Genomic DNA, 23,668 nt, shown 5'->3' with positions numbered 1-23,668 from the left:
GTATGTATAATCGGTAATGGACGTGAGTCATGTGAGTATTTGTAAACAATCTCGGACCCTACTTGTTACACACGCACAGGTTATTTAATGTGTTTTATGCCAGAAGTTGCGCTTGATTCACCTGGGGTATAATTGTCTCAAGTCCAGTTCTATTTTAAGTCGTTTGTATCAGATTCAATTCGTTTGATTGAACTTTTAATTCAAGGATATCTTGTATTGATCACTGTTGACCAGCTGACAAGTGACAATATTGCGATAGCTCTATAAACCGTTCAAGATGTTTTTAGACCAGGTAGGCCATGTAAATCAGGTAATTTGGTTGGCAACAAGTTCGTATATGCAAAGATCCCTAACGATGTGAAATTTGTAAGTAAAAAATTTCATGATTCACTTTTGTCTAGAGTTTATACATGACAGAACTACAAATTTATTTTGCAACTATACACTCAATCTACGAGTTTTTTTCTTATGTCTGTGATTAATTGACATATACTTGTTTGTGAGAATTTTCACAGTTAGTTGATATGGTACGGTATACATATTTGCCACTTGTCGCTTAATAAATAAACAATTTATTGACCTTGTCGCGATAATGAAAATAATTGTTCGAAGTAAATCGAAGATTCTGAGTGAAACCTCACCGGCAGGTGTTTGCGTGACCACTATCCAGATTTATCAATATAACCTTACATAGCATTTTCCATGTTTTTTATTTTTCCAAGGAACCTGCACACTTTTTACTAACGGGTGTGACGTCCGATTAAGTTACACGTTAATGATAGACATACTACAAACTAAACAAATTGGTTTTGAGTGGATAATGCCAACGTGGTTGGCGAAACGCGTCGATAAATAGTTTGTGTGGTTTCGTGACACTATTATAGCGCACTGAGTGATCAAAAAAATACACCGACAGACATGTTACGAGCATATACAGGTGATTGAACATTCGAGAATATTTTCAGTTTAAAATGCGACCTTAATCTGTGATTTTCCTAACTTGCTCTAGGAGCTGATTATTGATACTGTAGTACTAGTAGAGAACCAAGAGAGTTTGCTTGACTTCCAACCTTACGAGAACTTTCAGATCATCCGTAAATATATGTGAATAAGTAAGTGATAAACCAAATTCGTTTATGAATGATAAAAATTAAGATGGCTGCCTTGAGGGATCCCAGAAGGTATAGATACATTCGAAAGATTGTTATATCTACAATTTTGATTTTTACTTCCCGTAGTAATCGAGTCCATCGGACGAATTGCCACTTTTACGTTTTCTCGACGTTTCATGACTCCTACAGTACGAAAAAAGTAGTCCCTCGTCCTCGTTTCAGTCTGTTTGTCTGTATCCATTTTTATTATACACGTAATCTCCCAAACTCCTAAACCGATTGTTGTCAAATTTTGTATGTATGTTTGAAATATCATGTAGATGGTTTAATTTTTGCTAGTCAAAATTTGGCTAATCATCCCCACCAACAATTTGATGACATCATCTTCAATGAACCGTATTTTAAAATGACTTGAATGTTATATAAAAATACTCCCACACACTTGTAGTATACGAATCTGCTTTCAGTTTTTTCGCTTAAAGTTCAAATCTTAGCAAAAAACAATTGCATACTATAATAAGATTATCTATAACGAAAACTCTATATTATATATAGAGTTTTCTCTCAACAACACGATAGTTAAACATGTTGGTAGTTTCTTGTTGGGAAAAGAAGACTTCCTATATTAAGAAAAAAATGGACAAAATATAAGCCCCGCCCACCCACCCCTTCTCAATTGTGATGAATGCTTTATTCATCATGAGCTGAAGGGCGGAGTTTAGTTTTCAAAATTCTCATCTCTACAAGAAATGATCATATGAAGTAATGTATGTTTTTAAAATGGTAGAATTTTATAGAGAAATATTGATGTTGCAATTAAACTCCGCCCTTTTCGGTTTGATGAGGAATGAAAAGCTCATTATAATTGAGATCGGGGCGGGTGTGTGGGGCTTAATTTTAGTGTTTTTTTTTATATAGAGTTTTCTTTCAACAGGATAGTTTAACATATTGTCAGTTTCTTGTTGGGAAAAGAAGACTTCGCATATTAAGATAAAATGGACAAAATATAAGCCCCGCCCACCCACCCCTTCTCAATTGTGATGAATGTTTTATTCGTCATGAGCTGAAGGGCGAACTTTAGTTTGCAACATCCTCATTTCTCAACAAGCCATTGCCATATGAAATATGTTTTTAAAAGGGTAGAATTCTTTAGAGAAATATAGAAATGAGGATTTTGCAATTAAACTCCGCCCTTCGGTCTGATTGGGAATGAAAAACTCATCACAATTGACACCCGGGTGGGTGGGTGGGGCTTAATTTTAGTGTGTTTTTTTTATATATAGAGTTTTCTTTCAACAACAGGATAATTAAACATATTGTCAGTTTCTTGTTGGGAAAAAAAGACTTCGCATATTAAGATAAAATGGACAAAATATAAGCCCCGCCCACCCACCCCTTCTCAATTGTGATCAATGTTTTATTCATCATGAGCTGACGGGCGAAGTTTAGTTTGCATCATTCTCATTTCTCTACAAGAAATTGCCATATGAGATTGTTTTTAAAGGGTAGTATTTTTTAGAGAAATATTGAATACAAAGCATATTTCATATGATAATTTCTTGTAGAGAAATGAGGACTTTGCAATTAAACTCCGCCCTTCGGTCTGATTGGGAATGAAAAACTCATCACAATTGAGAGCGGGGCGGGTGGGTGGGGCTTGATTTTTGTGTTTTTTTTTAATATAGAGTTTTCTTTCAACAACAGGATAGTTAAACATATTGTCAGTTTCTTGTTGGGAAAAAATGACTTCGTATATTAAGAAAAAATGGACAAAATATAAGCCCCGCCCACCATATATGTTTTTAAAAGGGTAGAATTTTTTAGAGAAATATTGATGTAAAAACAAATTTCATATGATAATTTCTTGTAGAGAAATAAGGATTTTGGAATTAAACTCCGCCCTTCGGTCTAATTAGGAATGAAAAACTCATCACACTTGAGATCGGGGTGGGTGGGTGGGTGGGGCTTAATTTTTTTTTTTTATTATATAGAGTTTTCTTTCAACAATAGGATAGTTAAACATGTCAGTTTTTTGTGGGGAAAAAAAGACTTCGTATATTAAGGAAAAATGGAAAAAATATTAGGCCCGCCCACCCACCCCTTCTCAAATGTGATGAATGTTTTATTCATCATGAGCTGACGGGCGAAGTTTAGTTTGCCTCATTCTTATTTCTCTACAAGAAATTGCCATATGAAATATGTTTTTAAAAGGGTAGAATTTTTTAGAGAAATATTGATGTAAAAACATTTCATATCATAATTTCTTCTAGAGAAATGAGGATTTGGCAATTAAGCTCCGCCTTCGGTCTGATTGGAAATGAAAAACTCATCACAATTGAGAGCGGGGCGGGTGGGTGGGGCTTAATTTTTGTGTGTTTTTTTTTAATATAGTTTTCTTTCAACAATAGGAAAGTTAAACATGTTTTCAGTTTCTTTTTAAGAAAAGAAGACTTCGTAAATTAAGAAAAAATGGACAAAATAGAAGCCCCGCCCACCCACCCCTTCTCAATTGTGATAAATGCGTTAATCATCATGAGCTGAATGGCGAAATTTAGTTTGCAACATCCTCATTTCTCTACAAGAAATTGCCATATGAAATATGTTTTTAAAAGGGTAGAATTTTTTAGAGAAATATTGATGTAAAAACATATTTCATATGATAATTTCTTGCAGAGAAATGAGGATTTTGCAATTAAACCCCACCCTTCGGTTTAATTAGGAATGAAAACCTAATCACAATTGAGATCGGGGTGGGTGGGTAGGGCTTAATTTTTGTTGTTTTTTTTTTTAATATATAGGATGGTTAAACATATTGTCAGTTTCTTGCTTTTCTTGCTGGGAAAAGAACATTCCATATATTAAAAAATGGACAAAATATAAGCCCCGCCCACCTACCCCTTCTCAATTGTAATGAATGTTTTATTCATCATGAGCTGAAGGGCGAAATTTAGTTTGCAAAATCCTCCTTTCTCTACAAAAAATTATCATATGAAACATGTTTTTAAAAGTTCGGGGCGTGTGGGTGGGGCTTAATTTTTGTTTTTTTTTTTCTCTATATACGTAGTTTTTTTTTAACAATTTTTTGGTGCAAAGAACAACATATATTATAATAAAAAAACAAATTCAATCTATTATTCAATAATTTTGGACTGTACTTCTAATGTAAGTCACGTAGAATAACTTGTACTTTCTCGTTTTTTTTTTGAAAAAGTGAAAAATCGAGAAATTGAAAACTGCTGAAACTTTAAATCGAAAAACTGCAAAATGTAAAAATTTAGTGAGCTACATATAGACAAATTGAAGGAAAAAGAAAAATTGCAAACCGAAAAAGTGAAAAAATTGAAATTGGAAAAACAAAAAATTATAAAATCGGAACGTTGAAAAATTGTAGAAATAAAGAAAATATAAAACAAACGAAAAATTGCATATGGAAAAATTAAAAATTGAAAACTCGAGAAACTCAATTCGAAAAATTGCAAAATCTAGAGATTGAATTGAAAAGTTGAAAATTTGAAAAATTTAAACTTGAAAACTGGAAAAATTGAAGAAAAAATTCAAGTCAAATAAGCGTTATTTACGCCATTGGTTTTTACTTTATAGAAGTTATCAGAAAACAAAAATCGCAAAAAAAATGATAATTTTTCAGAGAAGTGTTAAATTTCGACCAATTTTTTCCCCCAAAAATCGCGATGTCTATGAGAAAAGTTCAGCGCGGATTCATAAACCACAAATAACATTTGTGCATTGTTGCCAAATTATAATCTTGATCTAATTCTACGCTTTTTGAGGTGTCCTTTCATTAGAACTTTTTTATGTAGTAGAAGTCTTTTCGAAAACCTGTTCAAAATCACCCCAAAAGAAGCCTCTTTCGTCAAAAAGACCGCCACTTTAAACTGGTTTTTGGCTTTGAGGTAAAAATAAAAGTGGTAGAATAGTTGTTATAGAAGGAAAGGTGCCTTTATTTATCAAGAATATATACATATATTCAGTGCTCATAAATATACATCGTGTAGATTATAGTTTTAGCAGTTCGTGTTGATGTGATTCTCTGATACTCGACACGTATTTGACGTATTGTCTGTAATATTTAATTTAACAATAAAATTGCTCAGATGCATAACTTCGGAGGCTACCGTTTCGTAGTTTATCGACCGGATTAATTCAACAACAAATACGTCTGAAATAAACATCCAAATGTTATCACTTTTGTTGGCGAACTGGATTTTAATTGGAACTGGCTGCTAATGAATTTCATTATCTGTTTATCTATTGAGGAAATTTTTCAACGTCTCGTGTTATAGATAAAAGTAACTAAAACACCCAACACACTTCCTTTCTTCGCTGATAAATATTTCGTATTCGGCTACGGGTGAATCTATTCTTTAAAAACGTTCGTCACTCTTATCCACTTAACATATTTGATTGATGACGACCCGCCACTCTCGACGTAACAATTTGCGACTTTTTTATGTCAATATTTGAAAATTTTTCGGACATTAATAAATTAAAAGATTCCATTCGTGTGTCAACAAGTCGTAATTTATGCACAATGGTTTTTATTCCGACTCCCACAATAGCAGTGTGGGTCTTTCACGGGACATTGTTCTGATTTGTTATCCAAGTAATTTATTTTGCTAAATGTTTTGTGTAATTTACACTCTTTTCACTCTTGTTTTGACCCGACTTCAATTAATTTTTTTTTCTTTCAACTTCGGCATAACCGGTTTTGGATTATTGTGGCAAAAAGTTGATACATAATGTAATTAAGATTTAATTGGCAATTTGGGTGCTGCTTTGTTGTTTTTTCTCAGGTGGTTTCTTCTAAAATTAAAGCATTTTTTTTCCGAGATTTTCTGGCGGAATCTGCGGGAGCCATTTATTTATTTAAAACTCGATTTATTCGGTGTGTTTTATTAAGTAGGAAGATTAAAGGTGATACGTCATCGGAATAATTGCACTGTCTTTGACGCGTCTGGTGCTTAATAATAATAAATGTCAGAGTGGATATTCGTCAGTTATTCTGTTCGATACTGAATAGTCGTGTTTTTTTATTATTGGACAATTTTCATGTTCGTACCATTTCGTAAATGTGATACTTTGTTGTTTTCGTAACATTTTTATTATCTGATTTTATCGCAAACCGGCAATGTACATATTGAATATTTTAATATTATGAGAGCCGGAAATGTATGAAATAATAAATTATGTATTTACAAACATATCATGTTATGCTATGATAAAGATAAAAGTGAAAGCCTGTAACATGTTTCGTTTAAAATCGAGCTTTAGAACAATTTTAGAATAAACGGTTGCGTAATTTTATGAAAAATCACACTTCGCTTCGGTTTTCTAAACGCCAGACAAAAATTTCGAATTCTAAGATTTATTGTTTTTTTTTTTTTGGTTCAAAACAAATTGAGCGGTGGACTCGACCGGGGAACTTCCCCGACACCCTTAAAAATTAGTGTCCGTGTGTATGCTCTTTTAATTTCATTGTGTCACTGAATTAACTATAATTTTCAGAAATGAGAACGGGATGTCAGTTCTGGAACTGTACCATTGGCGACTTCGCCCTCTATCGCAACTATATATATTTAAAGTCAGTAAAGTAATTTTATATTTGTTGTGGTTTAGCTTGAGTTTTTGTTGTCTTCTTGATGTCTCATTGTCACAAAATGGACGAATTTTAAGGGGGTACAACAATTTTTTTCTTTTTTCTGATTGAACTGATACTAATTGATTTTTCAAAAATGAAATTTCCCATTATCTATTCGTATTACCTCCCTTATGCAAATTTCGACCCATTCTCGACAATTTTCCAAATTTAACTAAATACTTCCATGTAGATTTTGGGCCGCATAAGTCATTTCTGGCTTCATTTCTTCGATAGCTTAAGCCGTTTTCCAGAATCGTCCATTGAAATATCGCGATTTTTAAAAATTTCAAAAAATTCAAACTTCATACCGAATTTTCCGAAAATATTGCTCCGTTACCATAAACATGCTATATTTTTGGAATTAGCACGTGGGGATATATATATTTCTGATTTTTTTCAGAACTTTTTCGAAAATGAAATTTTACGCTATGGTAGGACTTGCCAAATAACCTACCTTCTAAGAAAATTAAAAAAAAAAGTGGTTGTCAAAATAAGACCCATTTTGGCAAATGACCTACTCTTCTAAGAAAAGGTACTAGCCCCGCCCACCCACCCTTTATTTTATTAGAAGAGTAGGTCATCTGCCAAAATCAGTCTTATTTTGGCAAGTATGAGACTGATTTTTGCAAATGACAGATTCTCTATGAAAATAAGTGTGGGCGGGCGGGGCTAGTACCTACTTGTCAAGATAAGACTGAATTTGGCAGATGACCCACTCTTCTAAGAAAATAAAGGGTGGGTGGGCGGGGCTAGTACTTGTCAAGATAAGACTGATTTTGGCAGATGACTTATTCTTCTAAGAAAATAAAGGCTGCGTGTGTGGGCAGTACTTGCTAAAAATAAAAAAATGACAAATTGAAAAATTGGATAAATGAGAAATCGGAAAATTGTACAACTGTAGAATCGGAAAATCAAAAACTGAAATATAGAAAAATTGAAAAAAAAAAAATCGAATTCGAAATTCCATTTTTATTTTTTTTTTAATTTTTAGATTTTTCAAGTTCTCAAGTTACAAATTTTTCATTTTTCGATTTTTTGACTAAAAGAACAAATTCATTCGAACGGAAATTTTGAAAAACCGAAAAATCCAAAACTTGAAAATTAGAAACTAAATTTTCAAATGTTTTTACTTTTTATTCCCTTCCAAAAACCCGGTAACAAAAAATCAAAAATCGAAAATTTAAAACAATAAAAAGGAGAAATAGGAAAATTGCCAAAATTGTGAAATTAAAAAATCGAAAGATAAAAAAATTGAAAATTTAAAAAGCGAGAAATTGAAAAATTCGAAAGTTGAAAAATCTAGTAGTACTCACTACGATAAGGCTGATTTTGGTAAATGATTTACTCTCTAAAAAAACAAAGGGCGGGAGGGTGGGGCTAGCACTTGCCAAATAATCTACCCTCTAAGAAAATAAAAGGCGGGGTAGTATTTGCCAAAATCAGTCTTATTTTAACAAGAAACTAGCCCCGCCCACCCACCCTTATTTTCTTAGAAGATATGTCGTCTGCCAAAATCAGTCTTATCTGGGCATGTATGAGATTGATTTTTGCAAATGACAGATCCTCAAGAAGATAAGGGTGGGTGGGCGGGGCTAGTACCTACTTGTCAAGATAAGACTGATTTTGGCGGATGATCCACTCTTCTAAGAAAATAAAGGGTGGGTGGGCGGGGCTAGTACTTGTCAAGATGAGACTGATTTTGGCAAATGACATCCTCTAAGAAAATAAGGGAGGGTGGGTGGGGGGTTAGTATTTGCCAAGATAAGACTGATTTTGGCAGATGACTTATTTTTCTATGAAAATATAGGCTGCTTGGGTGGGGCAGTAGTTGCTAAAAATAAAAAAATGACAAATTGAAAAATCAGATAAATGAGAAATCGGAAAATTGTACAACTGTAGAACCGGAAAATCAAAAACTGGAATATCCAAAAATTGAAAAAAAAATCGAATTCGAAATTCCATTTTTCATTTTTTTTTAGTTTTTAGATTTTTCAACTTTTGAATATTTTATTTGATAATTTGTTGGACGATTTTGGAATTTTTTGAATTTTAATTTTTCAAGTTCTCAAGTTACAATTTTTCGTTTTCACGATTTGTCGTTTTTGGATTTTTTCGCTAAAAGAACAAATTTATTCGAACCGAAATTTTGAAAAACCGAAAAATGCAAAAATTGAAAATTAGAAACTAAATTTTCAGATGTTTTTACTTTTTATTCCCTTCCAAAAACTCGGTAACAAAAAATCAAAAATCGAAAATTGAAAAAAATTACTACTTTCTCGAAATTTTTAAAAATCAAATAATCGAGAAATAGGAAAATTGTCAAAATTGTAAAATTGAAAAATGGAGACATAGATAAAAGAATTGAAAATTTAAAAAGCAAGACATTGAAAAATTCCAAAGTTGAAAAATCGAAAAACTGAAAAATTTAGTAGTACTCGCTACGATAAGACTGATTTTGGCAAATGATCTTCTCTCTAAGAAAACAAAGGGCGGGTGGGTGAGGCTAGTATTTGCCAAAATCAGTCTTATGTTAAAAAGTACTAGCCCCGCCCACCCACCCTTATTTTCTTAGACGATCTGTCATTTGCAAAAATCAGTCTCATTTTTTTTATTTTTAGCAAGTACTGCCCCACCACACAGCCTTTATTTTCTTAGAAGAATGAGTCATCCGCCAAAATCAGTTTCATCTTGACAAGTACTAGCCCCGCCCGCCCACCCTTTATTTTCTTGGATGAGTGGGTCATCTGCCAAAATCAGTCTTATGTTAACAAGTACTAGCCCCGCCCACCCACCCTTATTTTCTTAGACGATCTGTCATTTGCAAAAATCAGTCTCATACTTGCCAAAATAAGACTGATTTTGGCAGATGACATATCTTCTAAGAAAATAAGGGTGGGTGGGCGGGGCTAGTACTTTTTAAAATAAGACTGATTTTGGCAGATGACCCACTCATCCAAGAAAATAAAGGGTGGGCGGGCGGGGCTAGTACTTGTCAAGATGAAACTGATTTTGGCGGATGACTCATTCTTCTAAGAAAATAAAGGCTGTGTGGTGGGGCAGTACTTGCTAAAAATAAAAAAAAAATGACTAATTGAAAAATCGGACAAATGAGAAATTGGAAAATTGCGCAACTGTAGAATTGAAAAATCAAAAACTGAAATATCGAAAAATTGAAAAAAAAATGGAATTCGGAATTCCAGTTTTAATTTTTTTTAGTTTGGATTTTTCAACTTTTGAATATTTGATTTGATAATTTGTTTGACAATTTTGGAATTTTTTGATTTTTAATTTTTCAAGTTCTCACATTAAAATTTTTCCTTTTCACGATTTGTCATTTTCCGATTTTTTAACTAAAAGAACAAATTTATTCGAACCGAAATTTTCAAAAACCAAAAAATCCATGAATTGAAAATTAGGAACAAGATTTTCAGATGTTTTAAAGTTACGGTAAATCAAATTTACTTTTCATCCCTTCCAAAATCCCGGTAATAGAAAACCAAAAATCGAACATTTAAAAAAAACATCTATTTTCTCGATATTTTTAAAAATGAAATAATCGAGAAATAGGAAAATTGCCAAAATTGTGAAATTAAGAAATCGAAAGTTTTTTTTCAGTTAAAATTTAAAAAGCGAGAAATTGAAAGATTCGAAAGTTGAAAAATCCAGTAGTACCTACGATAAGACTGATTTTGGCAAATGATCTACTCTCTAAGAAAACAAAGGGCGGGTGGGTGGGGCTAGTATTTGCCAAAATTAATCTTATTTTAACAAGTACTAGCCCCGCTCACCCACCCTTATTTTCTTAGAGGATATGTCATCTGCCAAAATCAGTTTTATCTTGGCAAGTGTGAGACTGATTTTTGTAAATGACAGATCGTCTAAGTGGGGGGGCGGGGCTAGTACCTACTAGTCAAGATAAGACTGATTCTGGCAGATGATTCAGTCTTCCAAGAAAATAAAGGGTGGGTGGGCGGGCCTAGTACTTGTCAAGAGAAACTGATTTTGGCAGATGACTTATTCTAAAAAAATAAAGGCTGTGTGGGTGGGGGAGTACTTGCTAAAAATAAAAAAATGACAAATTGATAAATCGGATAAATGAGAAATTGGAAAATTGTACAACTGTAGAATTGGAAAATCAAAAACTGAAATATCGAAAAATTGAAAAAAAAAATCGAATTCGGAATTCCAGTTTTAATTTTTTTGTTAGTTTTTAGATTTTTCAACTTTTGAATATTTCATTTGATAATTTGTTTGACTGTTTCGGAATTTTTTGATTTTTAATTTTTCAAGTTCTAAAAAAAAAAATCTAAAAATTGAAAATTAGAAACAAAATTTTCAGATGTATTAAAGTTACGGTAAACATGGTAGAGCACTGATCAAATTTACTTTTGATTCCCATCTAATAACCGGTTAACAAAAAATCGAAAATATAAATACTTTCTCGATATTTTTAAAAATCAAATGATTGAGAAATGGCAAAATTGCCAAAATTGTAAAATTAAAAAATCGAAAGTTTTTTCAGTTGCCTAGAGAAATAGAAGATAGATCAAAAAATTGAAAATTTAAAAAGCGAAAAATTGAAAAATTCGAAAGTTGAAAAATCGAAAAACTGAAAAATCTAGTAGTACGATAAGACTGATTTTGCCAAATGGTCTACTCTCTAAGAAAACAAAGGGCGGGTGGGTGGGGCTAGTATTTGCCAAAATCAGACTTATTTTAACAAGTACTAGCCCCGCCCCCCCACCCTTATTTTCTTAGAGTATATGCCATCTGCCGAAATCAGTCTTATCTTGGCAAGTATGAAACTGATTTTTGCAAGTGACATATCCTCTAAGAAAATATGGGTGGGTGGGCGGGGCTAGTATTTTGTTAAAATAAGACTAATTTTGGCAGATAACCCACTATTCAAGGGTAGGTTATTTGGCAAATACTAGCAGAGGTTGTACTGTATTTCATTCCAAAGTTTCGTCCTGTGGCATTTTCAGATTGTCAATTTTTGTGATTTTTTTTCGATTTCTTACTGGATCAGGTTGATCTGTTAATAAAGTATACTACGAGCCCTAACAACTAAATATTGGGACACCAAAAAATTTTTATAAAAAAATCACCAAACTTTTTAACAAAAATGTAATTTATTTTAGATAATTAAAATTTTAAAATTAATTCGTTTTGCAGAACTGTTAATGTTTACGGCACAACAAAAACTGATTTCTAACTCAAACAGTGACATAAAACTCTAAAACAACGTAACATTTTATGACACATAAATATTGGGACACAGCAAATTCAGTAACTGGTCATATCTCCTTTTGCCTTAATAACTGCAGGAATTCTTGCCATCATACTTTCAACTAATTTTCTACAATACACAGGAGTTGTTAGCGTATCCTACACTCGCTAAATTTCCCGTTGAAGATTGACAATCGCTTGTGATGGATGATTTCCTAAATATTTTTTTATTTCACGCCATACCGTCTCTACTAGATTAGGATCTGGGCTATTCGATGATCAGGGCAAACATTTATATTATTATTCTTTGTAATAAGTATTGTAGGTGTGTAACTTGAAGCATCATCCTGTTGAAAAATATAAATATCAACAGGATAGACTGCTTCAGTAGTTGTTAATATTTTTTTACAAAGTCTCTTGATATTTGTTTGAATTTGTAATTTCCCTTCCATGAACGTCGTTAACTGGTCTTTAAATTCCGTTAATAGACATGCACCCCCAAACCATTTTTACGCTTGCAAACTTGACTCTTTGTTTGAGATAATCCATATTAAAATTCCTTTTTTATTTCAATAACTCTTTTTCGACTATTATCTCACCCAGACATCAAATTTGGACTCAGCGTTATATATTACTTTTCTCCAATTTTTATTTTGGTTATATTAACCGATTTTTCTTGTGGACAGTTTTTAATTGTGGTTTTACTTTAGCCTAAAATAATATAAATAAATAATAAAGTCCATCAAAGATAGCTTTATTTAAGATTTACAATGTAAAAACCAAGGCCTGATTTGTGTATGCATTCGCGACAATATTGTCTTGAAAAATTTAGTTGGATATCGCTATTCCAGCAAGTAGTAATTTCTCTTGAAGTACTCCGTCGTCCACTTTTATAAATTTTCATCAGTTGTCGTTGATCACGCGGCTTCACAAATGGTGGCCTACCGGGAATTTTACCTTTTATTCCGATGATACCTCTGTCTGCGTAATATTTTACGACATTTACCATCGACGACTAAGCTATTTGGAACAAATCTTCACTTTTTCTTACCGATTTACTCTTGAGATACTGAGAAATTATTATTTTCAGAACTTTTACTAAAACTAGCCCCCCACTAACTATTTTTTTCTAAATAAAACCAACACTAGCATGAAATCCTACGATCCCTATAATAATGGCAGCATTTACCAGCTACTACGTTTGTATTTCGATGGTATACTTAGCAAATTTTCTCGGGTGTCCCAACATTTAAATGTCAGGAAAAATTGCACATTTTTTAGTTAGGTGACAATTTTTGCGCCCTAAGAAATTTATTAATTTGCAAAATACCTCAGTCTCTGCCAAAATAGATGCCCATGCAAAACTTGCATTTAGTCCAAACGAATTGAATGATATCAAAAATATCTACCGGATTTTTTTGAGAAATTGTCTGTGTCCCAATATTTAGTTGTTAGGGCTCGTATAAAAAAAAATACTTCAAATTGAAAATATATCCGTAATAAATTTATTAAATGGAGATTCATTATTGATAAAAAAATCTCGTTTCTATTTCAAAATTTTCGGTAATCAAATCGGGAAATTTTTATCCTTGGCCACTTTATTAAAAAAAAAAAGAACTTTATTCAATAATATTGTGTCTACCTGATCTAGTTCAGTGACGATAATACGAGAATATAATTTATGTACTATAGTAGAGACTAAGGATTAGTGAACACGGATTTTCTGTTTCCAGAAGTTTAATAATAGGGATGATTTACAACGCTTACCTGCTTTTGGTTATTTAACGAAAGGGTCAAGGATTTAACGAATCCGACGTCCTTGACCATTAGGTATTACAATAACAACAATTTAACGGTGTTTAGGGAAAGCGACTTTGTGAAAAATTCCAGGTACTAACTCCAAATGTCGAGTACCTGATACCGCACAAAATTCTTCATTTTCAAGTGAGCTTTCGTTGTGGGAAGTTGAAGTTCTGTTAGTGTTATGGAAAAAAAGTGGCGCTGCTTGAGTGTTGAAAATGAACAATCAAATAGTAAGTAAAAACCACATTTAAATGAAGGTTGAAAATAGCTCGGTCTGATTCATGGAAGCTTTGTTCCCCTACTGAGAACGTCAATATTCGCGAGTTTCTTCCACAGCCGGTCGGTGTCCGAATTTCCCGCCAAAACCTCTCGACATTCCCCTGGACCGGTTCTCGTTATTATGATGTATGTGTGCTGTTTATTGATTCGACGCCTCGTTCGGACTCCAGCGAATTTATATCTATCGACAATTAAACCGCCGCGGTTCCGCGTTTTCGCTCCCATCACATGTCGTCCTCCGAGTGAGCGATCTCGAAATAATTTCACAATTCACATCTGCGTCTCGGCCTAAAAAAACCGTCGTAAAAACGCCGAGATCGTCTTTCCCATTACGCTCGATTTTTTCCCCCCGTCTTTTTTTCGCTTTTTTATTAGTCGTCGCCGCGGCGCCCTCTCTCGTCCCAGGTGTTTTTGCCATCCATATCGGATTGTTTGTTTTTAATTACCGTAAAGGTCGATAGAGATACCAGCAATGAAAGTTAAGCTTTATGGAATTTTCTCTTTGTGTCTGCGTATGACCTTACAAAGTGATTGTTGTCGGGACTCGTGTCGAACGCTGCTTCGCGAATTTTCGGTTCTTTTTTTTTTGTTGATGTTTTGTTTCTCGGTTTGAATAAATTATTTCGGATTCGGGAGATGTCGTGTTCTTGCGCTGTCATTGTTTATTGGCTGTTTGCGAGACAATTACGTGATTATGACGTGGGCTCGAGGAGTTGGTCGATATGATTCAACGTGTGTAATTTGCGTTGGGTTTCGTGTTTTCAGGTATCGGCCGTTAGAAAGTTTAGAAATGGAGAATTGTTGCGTTTTGTAAATTTTAATTAAGGCAATTGTTTGGGTGTGTTCGAAGCAGGTTTCTGGGTTTTGGGGGAATAGGGGGAGGAGTGGTGATAAACATGGATTTTTTATGATGAGGACAGAATTAATGTAAATAAACTGGCGTCAATTTTATGGTACTTTCTATTTGAAAAAAAAAAATAAAATAAAATCGTGTGCGGTGGTAGGAGAGATAATAAAAATATTGTAATTAGAAAGTAAGATAAAAATCCACTTGCATGGAGCCCCCCCGAATTCTAATAACAAGCTTGAAATGGAAATCCCGTGATTCATCATCATCGTTCGATGCCATAGAACTTTGTTGATGCCTACGATTTTCCGACTGAAATATTAATGACTGGTTTCATTGTGACCATGTGTCTTCGACATTAATCTAATTTTGAGAAAAATGGCAGTCATTAATTGTGTATTTAAATTCATATCGAACACGATAAATTAAGCTCTCATTTAACATAACTCACGCTCAGTTTGAACATTAGTTGTGTAGATAGTAAAATTGTCAGTAGGTGTTCATCTTATTATTGTAATCGCGATGTTTAAATTAGTATTCGTGTTCGCATTGTTTTTATTATGATACAAGGTAGACGTGTGTTCACCAAGATAAACAAAACGTATCATGAATACAGGATTTTGTGAAACATGATATACTTCATTTATCGAAATTAAAATAAAATAACTTGTCACGAGATTTAATTCGCCGATTAATTTCCCCGACGCTCTTAAATAATTTTCATAGAAAAACATCGCATTTATGACCTGCCAAAATCTGAACTGCCAACAACAATAAAACCTAAAACAGCTTGCCATAGGCCCTGCCAACGTACATATTTACACTCTGATAAATCGGACGCTTCGAGTATTTGTCAAACAAATGTTACACAATGTTTCCGCGATTAGCTCTCCACTTTATTTATTTAAAATTTTTGTCATGTTTTCGTTCCTTTTGATCTCCGAGCCCGTTTAATTCGCTGTGTGTTGGCTAATTGGTTTTCTGAATGGAAAAGCGGAAGATTATTAATAAAGGCTAACCCAATTACGCGATTCGTGTTTCCGTGAATCGCGAATTTTTTTGAGCGGCCGCCAAACTCCGCTGGCCTATTTCGCATGGTAAGTTTGGACTTCCTCGTTTTCTCAATCGGCGGGTTTCGATGACTCGAGAAATTTATGAAATTCGTGAGAAATTACGACTGGAAGGATTAAAAATTGCGTTGATTGTCGGTAAAATTGTACTTGGGATTGTGGTTTTAGTGTTCATGATTAAGAATAATGGCGTTTCTTCAAAGAGTAAATTTACATTGTAAAGTGAAATGTAAATTTGGAATATTTGGTGCTTTGATCAATATTTTCGTTTCGGTGCGTCGGTCAAAAGTGGGGATAAAAGAGTGAAAATTAAGTGAAAGTAGGAAAAACCAGTGTTGTGTGACACTAATACCAATTATATTCGTTACCTCTAAAATTTATAAATCTTTGTATACAAGAGTGTGATCAAGAAAAGCAAAGAAAATTGCTAACGACGATTCACGCAACAGGAAAATACGGATTTCCCGTTTCCGTGTATCGAAAATTGTTTAAAGGAGTTCGGGACGGAAATTTTAATTATTCCCTCCCAACAAATTAATGACGTCATGTAAAAATATTGTTAAGGCAATTTACTTATGAATACAAATTTTGTTCAAATTGTTATTGAGTAAATTACATGAATTGGTTAAAAAAATGAACCTTCACGTTTTCCAGTATTTTTAATGTCTTATTAAAAAAGAAGTTAAAACTAAAATTTTACATTTTTTAAAGAACCTAGGGAACTAATTATCGTAGAAATTACCGAAATTTTAGGCTTTATAAAACTTCTAGTAATTCCCGAAGTGTTCAAAATTTCCATAGATTAGAAGCCTCTAAAGAGTCAAAAACCAAAATTCTGTTTCGAGTATTTGAAAGATGCTAAAAGGTTTTAGAGAAATTCCAAAAACCCAAAGATTCTGAAACTTGTAAAAATCGCGTGTACTCTTAAAATGCCAAAGATTTTAAAAATTCCAGAGAAAACAAAAATCTCAAAGACCCAAAAATCATAAAGATCGGAAATATTTTTAGAAATCCTAGAAGCACTGAAGGTCTTGAACACCCTGATTATTATCTTATAAATCTTAGAGACTGTAAAGATTCCAGAGATTCAAAAAATTCCAAAGACTCTTGAGATCTATAAATTTTAGAAACTCTGAAAAAATTTAGAAAGTGTGGGAAAAATGTGGTAGACCTAGTAGATTTTGGGCCGCAGAAGTCACTACTGGCTTCATTTCTTCGAAAACTTAAACCGTTCTTCCAGAATCGGCCATTGAAATATCGCAATTTTTAAAAATTTCAAAAAATTGGAGCTTCATACCGAATTTTCCGACAATATTACTTCGTTACCATAAACATGCTATATTCTTGGAATCAGCACGTCGGGATATATATCTCTGAATTTTTTCAGAATTTTTAGACAACTTTTTCAAAAATGAAATTTTACGCTGGTAGTACTTGCCAAATAACCTACCTTCTAAGAAAATACAAGGCGAGTGGGCCAGTCTAGTATTTGCCAAAATAAGACTCATTTTCACAAATGACCTACTCTTGTAAGAAAAGGTACTAGCCCCGCCCACCCACCCGTTATTTTATTAGAAGAGTAGGTCATCTGCCAAAATCAGTCTTATCTTGGCAAGTATGAGACTGATTTTTGCAAATGACTTATTCTTCTAAGAAAATTAAGGCTGGGGCAGTACTTGCTAAAAATAAAAAAATGACAAATTGAAAAATCGAATAAATGAGAAATCGGAAAATTGTACAACTGTAGAATCGGAAAATCAAAAACTGAAATATCCAAAAATTGAAAAAAAAATCGAATTCGAAATTCCATTTTTTATTTTTTTTTAGTTTTTAGATTTTTCAATTTTTGAATATTTAATTTGATAATGTGTTTGACAATTTTGCAATTTTTTGATTTTTGCTTTTTCAAGTTCTCAAGTTAAAATTTTTCCTTTTCACGATTTGTCATTTTTCGATTTTTTAACTAAAAGAACAACTTTATTCGAAGCGCAATTTTGAAAAACCGAAAAATCCAAAAATTGAAAATTAGAAACAAAATTTTCGGATGTTTTTAAGTTACGGTAAACATCGCTGATCAAAATTAGTTTTTATTTTCTTCCAAAAACCCGGTAACAAAAAATCAAAAATCGACAATTTAAAAAAATAAACATCTATTTTCTCGATATTTTTAAAAATCAAATAATTGAGAAATAGGAAAATTACCAAAATTGTAAAATTAAAAAATCGAAAGATAGATAAAAAAATTGAAAATTTAAAAAGCGAGAAATTGAAAAATTCGAAAATTGGAAGATCGAAAAACTGAAAAATCTAGTAGTACTCGATAGGGTAAGACTGATTTTGGCAAATGCTGTACTCTCTAAAAAAACAAAGGGCAGGAGGGTGGGGCTAGCACTTGCTAAATAATCTACCCTCTAAGGAAATAAAAGGCGGGCTAGTATTTGCCAAAATCAGTCTTATTTTAACAAGTACTAGCCCCGCCCACCCACCCTTATTTTCTTGGAAGATATGTCATCTGCCAAAATCGGTCATATCTTGGCAAGTATGAGACTGATTTTTGCAAATGACAGATCCTTAAGAAAATCCGGGTGGGTGGGCGGGGCTACTCCCTACTTGTCAAGATAAGACTGATTTTGGCAGATGACCCACTCTTCTAAGAAAATAAAGGGTGGGTGGGTGGGGCTAGTACTTGTCAAGATAAGACTGATTTTGGCAGATGACCTACTCTTCTAAGAAAATAAAGGGTGGGTGGGCGGGGCTAGTACTTGCTAAAAATAAAAAAATGACAAATTGAGAAATCGTATAAATGAGAAATTGGAATTGTAGAACTGTAGAATCGGAAAATCAAAAACTGAAATATTGAAAAATTGAAAAAAAAATCGAATTCGTAATTTCTAGTTTTGTCTTTTTTTTAGTTTTAAAATTTTTCAACTTTTGAATATTTCATTTGATAATTTGTTTGACAATTTTCGAATTTTTTTATTTTAAATTTTTCAAGTTCTCAAGTTAAAATTTTTCCTTTCACGATTTGTCATTTTTCGATTTTTTAACTAAAAGAACAAATTTATTCGAACTGAAATGACGATAGACATGGTAGATCGCTGATCAAAATTACTTTTCATTCCTTTCCAAAAACCCGATAACAAAAAATGAAAAATCAAAAATTTTAAAAAATAAACAAGAGAAGTAGGAAAATTGTCAAAATTGTGAAATTAAAAAATCGAAAGTTTTTTTCAGTTGCCCAGAGAAATTGAAAAATTCGAAAGTTGAAAAATCGAATCATAAATATTTTTCGAAATCCTAGAAGCACTGAAGGCCTTGACCACCCTGATTATTATCTTATAAAGCTTGGAGACTGTAAAGATTCCAGAGATTCAAAAAATTCCAAAGATTTAGAGTCTTGAGATCTATAAATTTTAGAAACTCTGAAAAAATTTAGTAAGTGTGGGAAAAATGTTGTAGACCTAGAAATCTTGAAAACATTGGAAAATGTTGAATTTTAAAATTCTGGTATAATTGGAGCCTGATAATTTTAGAAAAATTGTGCTCATTTTGTGTACTTCCGAAAATCTGAAAAATTGGGCTAATCTGGAAAATCTGAACTTTCTAGAAATTTATAAAATTTTGCAAATCGCGAAAATTCCCAAAAATTAAAAAATATTAAATCTCAAAATTTCAAAAGTTTACAAAACCTTAAGATTGTAGATATTCAAAAAATTTCAAAGTTTCCAAATACACTACAATTTGCGAATTGTAAAGACACCAAACAACATCCAACAAAATCTTAAAAATTGTAAAGATCTTGGAAGTATTAATGTTCCTAGAAATTGTAAAAATTCTAAACTTTATAAAATTTCTAGTAATTCTGAAGTATCGAAATTTCCAGATATTGTTAAGACTCAAAGGACTCAGAAAACGCTAAAGATTCTAAATACTCTAAGGACTCAAATGTTAAAAAGATTTTTAAAATTCTGTTCCAAATATTTCAAAGATTCTATAATTGATAAAAGACGCATGAACTTTTAACATGACAAAAAATTTTAAAGATTCCAACGATTCTAAACAAAACAAAAATCGTAAAAATCTGAAGAACGCTTCCTTTAATTTTTATAAATTCTACAAGTATTAGGGCTTTAGAACACTAATTATTATACATCTCTAAAAATTCCAGAGATTCCAAAAATTTCAAATATTTAAACACTCTTGGGGTCTATTAATTTTAGAAAATCGGAAAATGTCTAGAAAGTGTAAAAAATTTGGAAGATCTAGAAATTTTGAAAACTCAAGAAAATGTTGAACTCTGGCATATCCGAAGATGATTTTTCTAACATTAGAAGATCTGGAACTTTTGGAAACAACTTGGTTAGTTCTAGAAATTCTAAACATTTTACTGAATTTGTGAAAAAATTCCAAATAGTGTGGAAGTTCAAAATCTTCTCGAAATTTCAAAGATTTCAAGGATTCAAAGGGTGCCAAAACTCTAAGGAGTCTATTACTACTAAATTGATATATGTGCCTTTACTAAAATGTTAATGACGTTATAAAAAAATATACACGGAAAAACTGACTATAAAGATGCAAAAAAAAATCGCAAAATTAAGTTAATAATTTTTCGAAGTTGTATTTATTCAACTGTACTTTGGGGCTTTGGAAGTTCTGTCGAAATATTGTCAGTTTATTGTCGGGAAAAGAAAACTTCGTATGTTAAGAAAAAAAAAGGACCAAATATAAGCCCCGCCCACCCACCCCTTCTCAATTCTGATGAATATTTTATTCATCGTGAGCTGAAGGGCCGAGTTTAGTTGCAAAATCCTCATTTCTCTACAAAAAATTACCATATGAAACATGTTTTTAAAAGAGTAGAATTTTTTAAAGAAATATTGTTGTTATGAGAAAAACAAAACCCCCAAAAAATGATAGCTTTTCAGAGAAGTGGGATTTATTTGGCTACACTTCAGGGGCGAGGGAAGTTCTGTTGAAATAACCTTCAACCAATTTTTTGTCTCAAAATTTCTTGACACAAGTGATTTTTCACACATCAGAAATTATTTAATGCAAAAATATCACTGAAAAAAGCATTTTTGTAAACTGAATTAACTTCTACTGGATGTATTATTTAGTCAAAGGAGTACATAATAAAACATTAATAAAAAATTGCAATTGTAGTTTGTGTGCCTTATTAATCGCTCTATTGTCGACTTCACAATACCGTAATTTTACAACCTTAGAGTATTTGGGACACTGTGTTAAAACTGTATTCAAGAACAGACTTTTGATACATATTTTCATAAATGTACTCGAAGAACTAAGAACACTTTTCACACTTTTGTATGATTCTCAGTTTTAGATCTTTAATTGTGTACACTGATAGTTTAAAAATATTGTTCTTTAAAGTCGGGAACAAGGTGTCAAATCAGGTGATCGAGGTGGCTAAATGTGATCAATGGGGGAAAGTTTAAACTTGTTTGAGCTGTTGCGTCGTCATGCTGAAAATATGAAAATTTGTAAGTCCAATACCAACCTCATAGTGTAATATGTACTATAGAACCACGTTCATACAATTCATACATACGAAGACTGACATTCTAGAATTTTTTCTGTGGACACCTGTTCCTCACGGTATCATTCTGGATCATTCTCCTTGCGTAAATCTACTAGAATTTCCGAAAACGGTAATAATTCACCGATCTCTACAACAACCATTGAAAATTTCGTGGTCTGAGTGATCTCAAGTTCTGCGGTCCACCACCTCCACGAATAAAAACCAATCAAAAACGCCATTACTCTGAACAAAATCAGGTCAAGCATTTCAGGAATTCAACGCAAAAACTTTGAAAGATTCGAAACAGTTGCATTTTCATTCCACTCAATGGCATAATTGCATTCCTATTACACCAGACCGCCCACAAGAATCATTTCACACTCGACAACGTCAAATACAAGACTAGATCAGAACAATATAGTTTGTAAACGCTACATTGACATTCTCGTTGGAATTTCAAACAATTTAATTAACGGTCACCCAAACATGAAACGACGCTAATCTGTATAGTTTTTCCAGCCTCGGCCGTTTTCGCAAAATCCGTACGTCTCCATTGTCCCGATTTTTTCGGCCCGCCATTAACGACATCTGCTGTGCGGATCTTTTTGATGCCAACCGCAAAAAAAGAAAACACTCGTCGTGCTCTTAAGTTTTTATTTACTTTTACGAACTCCCGGAGAGTAGTCGCCCTGAGCCGGGCTTTCCTTCTAAATCGAAAATTTGCTGCGGCTTGCACGCAAAGCTCAGGTTTGTCTTGAGGCACGTCTTCATTTTCGGCGTATTTGGACTGAAGCAGGTGAAAGAGCCTTGAAATAGTCATCTCCATATTGGACACCTGTATGGTAATTCTTAATTCGGTCGGTTGTGTTAATTCCATATTTTTTCCTACGCGCGATCAGCCACCGTGACTGCATTGTGTTTTTGCTTTTTGTTGGCTCGTTTCGGTGCTTGCTCCAGCGATGGCGCCAGTTTGAATGAAAGTGGTCGGTATTTTTGATATTTTCGGTATTAAGTCTTGTTTAAATGAAAATTGTGGTTATTATGCGAAACTAAAGGACGAAATCGAGCATTAATGTTATTAATTAATTAAGAATAGAACTTGCAGGTGGTCATCGAAAAAAAACCTGTCGTGCATGAATTCATTTACTGATTGAAGTGTACTAGTTCGGGACAAAATGATTATTAGATCCATAATCAATAGTTTTGTATCTAAAAATCAAATTGTCCTGAACAGGTACACTTAATATAGTTGGATTCATGTATCTTTTGACACACGTGACCGAAGTATCATACAAGCTCAGACAGCACCTACCATAAGAATCTTTGTTTTAAGGATTACAAAAACGAAGAGCCAAACAAACAGTATGTCTACCGAAATTAGGCCAAATTACGCTCTACGTCAGTTATTCTCTTCCACAAAGTTCCTTGAATTAGAAAAAGATAAAATACGTAATAAATGCGTCCACATAGTGCGACAGGCACTGATGTAGTCAATCTAGTGACTGATAATAATTCATCGATTTTTCATCAAACGTCACTGTCATTTTTGGTTTTACTCAGAGTGGTTAATCGCAGTTTTTCGTTGTTATATTCAAGTTTTCTATTCAGTTCTTCGTAAAGTTCGTTGGTTGTTAGGATTCTTGTTTCGTTGTCCTATTTTTTATGTTTTGTTATCTTATTTCTTGTTCGTGTTTGGTCTACAACATGACGGGCAAACGTTTGAGTTCCCGTGCCCAGGACATCGTGTCCAACTTTATAGAGTATTTTGCTCTTGAGAAAGAAAACGGTGGTCCTTTAATCTCATTAAATGGTACAGAACGAGTAAGTAAGTAAAAACCACTTGAAGGTTCATGGTTAATAATTTCGCTCAAATTTTTAGCGAGAGAGAGTGTGTAAAAAGATACATGAATCCAACTATAGTGACCTGTTATCGGACTTAGTGGTATTTATATGGTTATGACTTCGTTATGTAATTTTATAATGGCGCTTTTATTATCAGTATTAAATTAATATAAATTCAATCTGTCATTGCAGTCTTTTGTCCACGTTGTTTGGAAATTTCGTATTATTGAAATTGACTTATTTCAAATCTGTAATATTGGCTGCGGTTGCGACGGAATTTATGGGAGATCG

At 33.0% G+C, this 23,668-nt stretch overlaps 1 protein-coding gene across 3 annotated transcripts in view; it reads left to right on the top strand.

Moving 5' to 3' along the window:
* The window catches only part of LOC135123322 (histone acetyltransferase KAT6A), a 96,553-nt gene that overhangs the window by 2,058 nt on the left and 70,827 nt on the right, over nt 1-23,668 (top strand). The gene's annotated exons all lie outside the window — the stretch shown is intronic.

This window comes from Zophobas morio, unplaced genomic scaffold (assembly GCF_036711695.1).
Source record: "Zophobas morio isolate AGI-343-1 ecotype UQ-CSIRO unplaced genomic scaffold, CSIRO_AGI_Zmor_V1 ptg000006l, whole genome shotgun sequence".
Taxonomy (NCBI): Eukaryota; Metazoa; Arthropoda; class Insecta; order Coleoptera; family Tenebrionidae; genus Zophobas; species Zophobas morio.
The sequence above is the reverse complement of the archived record's forward strand: the minus strand, read 5'-3'. Positions and strand labels throughout refer to the sequence as shown.